This window comes from Gadus chalcogrammus, chromosome 2 (assembly GCF_026213295.1).
Source record: "Gadus chalcogrammus isolate NIFS_2021 chromosome 2, NIFS_Gcha_1.0, whole genome shotgun sequence".
Lineage (NCBI taxonomy): Eukaryota > Metazoa > Chordata > Actinopteri > Gadiformes > Gadidae > Gadus > Gadus chalcogrammus.
Window position 1 is genome coordinate 16181712 of NC_079413.1, and position 9305 is coordinate 16191016.

At 43.9% G+C, this 9305-nt stretch overlaps 1 long non-coding RNA gene across 2 annotated transcripts; it reads left to right on the forward strand.

Annotated features, from left to right (window-relative positions):
- The first annotated feature begins 4426 nt into the window (after nucleotides 1–4426).
- On the forward strand, nucleotides 4427–5483 carry LOC130375937 (uncharacterized). Of its 2 annotated transcripts, XR_008893923.1 has the most exons (3): nucleotides 4427–4786; nucleotides 5066–5248; nucleotides 5361–5483. It is a non-coding gene; the product is annotated as an uncharacterized LOC130375937 (long non-coding RNA). The 2 variants fall into 2 exon arrangements; XR_008893922.1 differs by lacking the exon at nucleotides 4427–4786 and having other exon boundaries at nucleotides 4818–5248.
- The last annotated feature ends 3822 nt before the right edge of the window (nucleotides 5484–9305 follow it).

Genomic DNA, 9305 nt, shown 5'->3' on the forward strand with positions numbered 1-9305 from the left:
CTGATATCCCCTATACACGTCGATATGTTTTTTCAGGAGAAACTGTTGATTAACGGAGTTGATCTCCGCATGAGATTCATTAGAGCAAAAAATGATTTCTGTCTGATGTCCGATGGTGCTGTGGAATACCGTGTATCTATAGTGTCTGCAAATGTTTTAATTAAAAAGGTATCGATAGCGCCAGGCATCAAGCTGGCCCATGCCCGTGCGTTAAACCAAGCTAACGTCAAATACCCCGTTGATAGGGTGTGTCTAAAGAATGTATCCATCGCTGCTGGCAGCAGAATATGCAAATATGCACAAAGGATAATCTATTTCTAGGACAAATACCCAAGATGGTTATTATAGGTTTTGTGAATAATGAAGCATTCACAGGGAGTTATGATAGGAATCCTTTCAGATTCCAGCATTTCGGCATTGAGTTTTTATCCCTATACTGCGACGGTCAAGCCTATCCTGCTAAACCCTTTCAACCTGACTTTAGAAACGGTCTGTATACCCGAGAATATTTTCAGCTCATTCAGGCTACAGGTCGTCAGCTCAAAGATAGAGAAATAGCCATTAATCATAAGGAATTTGGGGATGGGTATGCATTATTTTGTTTCAACCTTGAGGCGGACGAGGGCTGTGGACAACATGTATCGCTAGTCAGAACAGGGAATGTGAGGCTAGAAGCACGATTCAGAGCAGCGTTGGCTACAACGGTCAATTTGATATGTTATGCAGTTTATGATTCTGTTATAGAGATATCAAATAGACGGCAGGTGTTGTTGGACTATTACTGAAAAGACTTTGCGATATGAATACTATGGAGCTAACAGCAGTGTGTCAGAAAATGGCACACAAGGCTTATTTTCTTGGTGCGTTACCATGTAATCATCTACCCCGGGAAATTCATCAGAGGCCTGCAATGCTGGTGATCAACACCGAACCTTCACATATGGCCGGTGCCCATTGGCTAGCTATATATATTACGGCTGAGGGACAGGGATACTTTTTCGACTCCTACGGCAACCCTCCCTCATACTCTGAGTTTCCTGAGACCATACAGCGTTTTCTCATTATTTTTATCAACACTGACCGGTGTCATTTTTATCGATCTATGGTATGAATGGTTATAAGCACGGATCATATCCTGTAGTTTATCCACATATCGTCTGGAATTGGCCGCTGTTAAATATCTCAACATGTTGGTTTTCAGAGTCCTGTTGAAGCGCTCCACTATACTGGCCTTGGTCTTGTTAGATGTAGAGAAATGTTTGACGTTGTACCGCTCCATCAAACGCTGAAAGATCTTGTTATAAAATTCTTTACCAGCGTCAGTCTGCAATTTATCGGGGATACGCCCTTCGCTGAGAATATCACCAAAAGCTTTAGCGACGTCGATAGCCCTCTTGGACGGTAATGGACGAACCCATGCATGTTTTGAGAATACATCGATGCACGTCAACAGAAAATGCACACCATCATTTTCGGGTGCATACTCTGACATATCCACTAAATCAGCCTGGAACTGTCTATCTATCCCACTAACCAATACTCTATTTCTGCGGAAATGTATCGGTGCAGGTACATGTAGAGTGTAGGGATCCTGCTTCAGCAGCCATTTCTTGATATATTTTAGAGGAGGTACGGTACCCTCACTATGCTCGAGGGCCGTTCGTAGTTTATAGATACCGCCGTAACCCCCTGGTCCAGCGGGGTCATAATAAGTCTTATGCAGCAGTTTATCCATGTCGTATGACTGCGACAAAAAACGAATACTGAAACACTGATCAGAGTTATCCATCCTTTTATTTAAAATGTCTGCCCACTCAAAACAATGCTCAGATATAGCTTACAGGCAGTTTTATTTTTCTGCACCATTTTACAAGACATCATTCGAGCAGTTCTAATACACTCTGCATTTGCGGCATTATTCAACTTCAAGACATCCGATACAAAAGCACATATAGGGAGACCAGGGACAGTCGTAACAGGGGACGGTTGTAACACTGTGAATTCCTCCAATCAGAAACCAGCTATGACGAAACTCACTGTGCTTGTGCACATTTAGTTTCCCTCCTTACTTGCGAAAACGGGAGTCGCATTTGAAACCTACAGGGGGCGCTATAAAGCAAAGTCTGTTTTGCATTGCAAATAATAATAATATTAATTCATACATACAATAATACATATCCTGTTTCCCATTATTTACTTCCTGTTTAGTGTTTTGTACTTCCTTGTTCCTGCCATGTGTTCCTTGTCGATCATTGTTGCGTGGTAGCCTATGTCTTAAATGTTTCATGTGCATCACAGCTTTTGAATCTGAGTCCTGAGTTAACATTAAAGCATGCCAAACATCAGAAAGAGGAAGACAAACAGGGGAGTCCCATTTCCTTTGCTGGAGAGGGCTTCCAATGATATTACACAGGGAAAGTCAGTAAGGTCAGTGGCCAAATCATATGGCATTTGCCATGTGACCCTGTATCGATTTTACAAGAAGAAGAGCCAGGGCCAAACACATCCCAGAGTTGGATACTGGACTCCAAAAAGGGTTTTCTCTCTAGAGCAGGAGCTCCTCATATCAGATTATTTGAAGGCTGAGAATGGGATGGCTGGAGCCGACTGGTTCTCTGTATTTTTGAAAAGGCACCCCACTCTCTCCATTAGAAGCCCTCAGGCCACAAGCCTCTCACGGGCTACAAGTTTTAATAAAAACAATGTCGAAAAGTTTTTTGACAACGTTTCTTCTGTCCTGGAGAAGCACAGATTTGCTGCACAGGATATATGGAACACGGATGAAACAGGTGTGGTGGAAATTATCTATAGGCTCACAGCCAAACAAAATAAAAGCATTACTGAATAAAAGCACTAAATAAAATAATATTTTTCTATACAGGAATCACCACTGTGCAAAACCCTGAAAAAATTGTGGCCAGAAAGGGTATCAAGCAGGTTGGTGCAGTCACCTCTGCAGAACGAGGGACACTAGTTACACTGGCATGTGCAGTGAATGCCTTGGGAAATTCCATCCCACCGATGTTGATCTTCCCCCGGAAAAAATTCCACCCTCACTTTATCAGCAATGGCCCTCCTGGTTGTATCGGGACAGCAAATGGGTCTGGGTGGATGCAACAGGAGGACTTTTTGGTCTTCCTCAAGCACTTCCAGACTCATTCAAAGTCCTCACTGGAGTCAAAAGTGCTTCTAATTCTGGACAACCATGCCTCCCACCTTTCTGTAGAGGGGATTGATTTTTGCAGGAGCCATGGCATCGTCCTCCTCTCATTCCCCCCACACTGTTCCCATAAGCTGCAGCCCTTGGATCGCAGCGTATATGGGCCACTGAAGATGCTGGTTTACAGCTGCTGTGACAGCTGGATGAAAGCACATCCAGGAGTCACAATGACCATTTATGACCTCCCAGGCATTGTGAAGAGTGCCCTTCCCCGTGCTGCTTCACCGGCAAATATTCAGGCAGGGTTTGGATGCACTGGAATTTGGCCTTTTAATAGGGACATTTTCAGTGACAGTGACTTTGCACCATCCCTAGTCACAGACCGCCCAATGCCAGCAGTGACACCAGAGGTTCCATCTACCTCCACTAGGCCTACTCCATCAACTGATGTGGCAACGGTGGCATCCTCCCCTGTAACACCATGTGAGGAGCCATCATCCTCTGCTGACGCAACATTTTCACCTGTGTCCATCCGTCCATACCCAAAAGCTGGCCCAAGAAAACAGACAACAAAGGGCAGGAAAAGAAGAGAAACCACTGTCCTCACAGATAGTCCTGTGAGGGCACAATTAGAGGCTGAAAAAGCTGGGTCTGCAGCAGCTAAAAGATAAATTAATTTGGGCAACAAAAAAAAATCAAAACCCAAGAAGCGAAATCCCAAAATTCAGGACTCATCTGAGGATGAGGATCAGCAATGTTGTATTGTGTGCTTGGAGAGCTATTCCAGGTCAAAGGAGGTCTGGCTCCAGTGCTGGTCCTGTAAAGACTGGGCACACAAGGACTGCACAGATGGTAGCGCTGTTTACACTTGCCACAACTATGACACCGACTGTGACACCGACTAGGCCTACCAACCCCCCCACCACCTCCTCTCTCTCCCTTGTTGAGAATGTTTGAGTTAATGTTCTTTTTTTTGGTTTTGTAAATTTGTGAAGTGTTCATATAGTGTAATAATTCTTATGTTAAATAGAGGTGTTCTACGCATTAAATCATTTTCCACATTATAATTTGACGGCTTCACCTCTTTTTTGTCATGTAGTATGAAAAGAAAAGGTAATCATTACAAATAAATATAATACATTAATAATCATTAATCATTACTAATAAATATAATAATTAATAATAACAATAACATGAAATATAAGTAATATTGAGTATATGATTGACTAATTACATATATTTTGGACATGTTACAACCGTCCCTGCATGTGTTACAACCATCCCTATACACTGGGATGGTTGTAACAGTGGGTGAGACTGTATTAAAATCAATTTTGCAACCTGTACATATTTTCATAAAACCACTTAAATACCATGTTTCAGTAGATGACAGATTGAAGTTTATAATATAACAAATTGGTTATTCCAGTGTAAATGGTTTTTGATTTATTGCTAAAAAATGCAAAAAGTGTTACAACTGTCCCTGGTCTCCCTACACATGACATGTCCGACGGTAAAACACTCCCCGTCGGGGAAATGGGTAAATATGGGTAAATATTTACGCAACCCCGAGTTGCCCCACGAGGACTTGGCAGCAAATGAAGTACAAAAATATAGTTTAAACAGGTAAACTAATGTTTAATTGAAATCAAATCAATTGTGCTCTTTTGCCTGCTCTACCTAATTTAACAGCTATGTTCAACATGTATTATATATTTGTATACTATATTTAAGCAGTAAATGTAAGTAGTAGGCCTACATTTCCGAGCCACCCCAACACTGCCAATATTTAATAGGATTTAGATATATTAGAAGGCTACACCTAGGCAAAATGCATTATAAATATATATGTGTCTTCAAAATAGCGCTTACTGAATATTAGGGTAACATTTTCCTCCATGTTAGCAAATCGAAAAAATGCAGAGGCCCGGCAGACTGGAGGGGGTCCACCACCTGCAGCCCTCACAGAGGCTGAGGAGATGGCCCTCAGCCAACAGAGTATGCGTCCTGTGGCTGAGGGCATCCCTGGGGGGAGCTCCTCTGATCCCCCCCACCCCCCAGGATAGAAGTGCCTTTACAGTATAAGAGGTTGGTTATTCAAAATAGTTAAATATGTACACGCAACCCAGCGCGTTGCAAATTAGATGGGGCAATATTCTGGCTCAAGTAATAATTGCACTGTCTAATCATCTTCTTCCAGTTACTGATGGCGTCATCGCCCTACTTGAACCAGATGCCCTCACCAACCTCCATGCAATTGTAACAATTCAAAAGATGCAAAAGGATGCTTTGGAGATCCAAATTTTGGAACATAAGTTATAGGTGGGTGAGGTGCAAACTGGGATAGGCTACTGTTCCCTGCTCTAAAAACATACCCAATATAAATGACTTTTTTTTTTGTGCTTTCAGGAAATAAAAAAATCCTCATAATAAGTAGATTGTCTTTATTAGAATACGGGCTGTGGTGGGACAAGTTATTTTGTTGAACAGTTTACTCAAAGGGTTTTACTTCAGTGAACAATGCAGACGATTATGCTGAGCATGTGCATGTAGAGAAGAACAGCATCTGGTTAAAAGCAGTACCAGGGTCTTTTCTGCCTTGCATTCTTAAAATGAGTTTCTTGACTTGCAGCAGTTATAGGTCCGTGGTTAGTCAGCTACTCTGATCATGGGAAAGCCACAACGTTGAAGTGACTGTAGTACAGAGCGGGTGGGATGCACGGGGCGGATCATTCTGCACATGCATCCTGTTAATTGCGATAAAAAATAAAAAAATAAACTTAAAGCATGCCCCCGGTGCGTTTGACAGTTAACATGGGGGCTGAGAAGGTGGTCTAAATAAATGATAGATTGCGCTGAAAAACGATAGCGCTCGTGGAGAAAATTATCAGGAAAATAAAGTATATCCAACCGGGGTCTTAATAATCGTTCCTCACGGAGATTCCTTCTGAGGATCGCAGCCTCTACGTCCACAGGCTCTCGTAGAAAAGGACATGCCATTTCTAACACTTCCTTCTGTCGGAGAGCTGCCTTCAGCCTTATAGACAACAAACTCAGAGTAGGTCTAACCACCTCCCGAGCAGGTTAGGTCCACGGCGTATGTTGCCGCAGCAACTAACTCTCGGTTGCGCTGAACCTGCTACCTGAAACGGAAAACCCAGAGTTTCCACTAACTCAGAGCGAACAAACTCGGGGTTGCCTCAAAACCAGCTACCTGAAACAGGGCTCTGTTGGCTTGGACCCCTAATAATAATAAAAATCCTTACAAAAACAATAGGGTTCCAACCTGTTGGCTTGGACCCCTAATAATAAAAAAAATCCTGACAAAAACAATAGGGTTCCAACCTGTGGGGTGTTCCACAAAGCCGGTTTTATCACATAACCGGGTAAGATAACCCAGGGTTTGCTGTAACCCTAGGTTTTCCGTTCCAAAAGGATCACGGTATGTTAGTTGCTATAGCAACATATGCTCTGAATCAAACCTGGTCGGACCAGGTTTTGCGCAGGTTAAGTTTGAAACATAACCCCGGTTTTGGGTATTTCAACCGGCGTTCACCGCAGATTTCATGTGTTCACAATGGCATGCACTTTTGATGAGAGAAATGCTGATATCAGAGTGCAAATTATACGTGCAATCCACCGGGAGCGATTGATAAGACCACGGCTCGACATCTTGGCATATTGGATGACTTTTTGCTGGAGTGGAGAGATATAGATTCTCGCGCAAATCTTTAATATATTTAAATAGCCTTACATAGCCAACACTACCAATTGAGGACCTAGCCTCAGTTCACTCCAGACTATTTGCGTAGCCCTCCGTTTTTTTCAAATGGTAGTTTTATCTAGGCTATAATGCTGGAGATGCTGAGCACATCACAGTCGTTTCAGATGACCCATCCAAGATTTGTATCGGCCTCCTATCATACAAAGAATATTGTCTGAGTACTATGCCGAGAGGCATTTAGCCTACAACATAAAGTATAAAATAGTCCTAACGGACTTGCATCCACTGGAGAATGTTCGATCGTAGCCGGCGGCTTCCTTACAAGCACTGATCCATCTGTGAAGTTGATGAATTGTCACTTTTAGGTTTTCTACCCAGTTACCAAAAAAAGAAACATTTGGAATAGTATGCGCTGTGGCAAGCACACGGTTTGCATGTGTTACTTCGAAGGCAAAAAAAATCTAAAATAGCCTACAAGAAAACACAAAAACCTACATTCAACCAGTGTGGGGTATGGCCCATGACTCTCTGAGGTGGTAGGTACCTCCAGGTACCCCCTCCATGCCAGGGCGCCCTGAATTTATGTTTATTAACAGCTCCTCCACCGGGGTCAAGACAATTTGAGGGCCAGATCCAGTCTGCCGACTGTCAGCCTTTTCACGATTGGCTTAAAAAAATGGCTTATTTAAATTTATACCAATACGATGGTGGGAAAAGCTTTTTTTTTTTTTTTATACTTCATTTTTATACTTGATCCTCTGACCGCTTGGAAGCAATCGGAGTACATATTGTTTTAGAAGAAAGGGGTTATGTGGTAGATCTTTAAGAATGCTTAACTGGGATATTTATATATTCATGGCTCAAATATTAAGGATCATGCTTTTGACGTGTAGGCCTAACTAACGCATTTACGCGGTCAGCGATCCGCTGCCAGGCTTTGGTTCTCCGGGTTCCAGAGGTTTTAGCGTTCCCTTTTCTTGTGATAATGTCCTTCTCCTCGTCATAGCTCTCCAGGAGAACCTGGAGTTCCATTTCATTTAAATAAGCGGCACGTTTCGCCATATCGATCAGGGTTTCCATGATCCATACATCACGTCTTTTTAAGTTTGGCGTGGACGCGCACAACCCTGTGTTAACCAACCCCGAGTTGATTGAACTAATGCATAACCGCTGCTGTGGAACCGAAAACTCTGGGTTGGTCGGCACAGGGTCAATCAACCTAGAGTTCAGCGTTAACTCAGTGTTTGTTAAACCTCCGTTCGTGGAACACCCCTCTGTTGGCTTGGACCCCTAATAATAAAAAAAATCCTTACAAAAACAATAGGGTTCCAACCTGTTGGCTTGGACCCCTAATAATTCTGCCAGAGTATTTATTTAAGGGGGGGGGGGGGATACAAGTCTTTTGGCCATTCGTAGTGTTGATCAGCAGGGAAATCATTTGTCCGCAAAGACGGTGACGTCGCTTAGCAACGGAAGACGCTGGGGTAGACAAGTCACCGCCGGACTACTACCCATGCAAGTGAACGGAGCATTCCACGGCATTGAGAAGACCCGTGTAATAAAGGCCTATAATATTTCTGTTTATGGCATAGATTTCTCCTCAGATTAGGCCAATAAACCAATGGTAAAATAAAAATAAAAACGCTCGATCAAAGGCCCGGCCCGAGTATAGTGGTGGGAAATATCGGCCCGACCCGGCCCGCGTCGGGCTCGGGCAGAGAATCTAAACACTGACTGGAACTACTTAGCAGGTGTCTGTAGGGCTATATTAGGAGTTAATGCACGCACTGCAGCCAATCAGAATACGAGTATTCCCCCAGACCGTGGTCTAAACAATATTATTCACGAGTTATAATCAACCCCTGCACATCAATATTAATGATAACCCTGTGGAAGTCCTCCTCCTCCTCATCCTCATATTCATCCGCTTATCCGGGGTCGGGTCGCGGGGGGAGCAGCTCAAGCAGGGCCCAGACTTCCCTTTCCCGGGCCACATTGACCAGCTCTGACGGGGGGATCCCGAGGCGTTCCCAGGCCAGTGTTGAGATATAATCTCTCCACCTAGTCCTGGGTCTTCCCCGAGGTCTCCTCCCCACTGGACGTGCCTGAAACACCTCCCAAGGAAGGCGCCCAGTGGGCATCCTTACCAGATGCCCGAACCACCTCAGCTGACTCCTTTCTAAGTAAAGGAGCAGCGGCTCTAATCCGAGTTCCTCACGGATGGCTGAGCTTCTCACCCTATCCCTAAAGGAGACGCCAGCCACCCTTCTGAGAAAACTCATCTCGGCCGCTTGTACCCGCGATCTCGTCCTTTCGGTCATCACCCAGCCCTCATGACCATAGGTGAGGATAGGAACGAAGATCGACCGGTAGATCGAGAGCTTTGCCTTGCGGCTCAGCTCTCTTTTCGTTACAACGGAA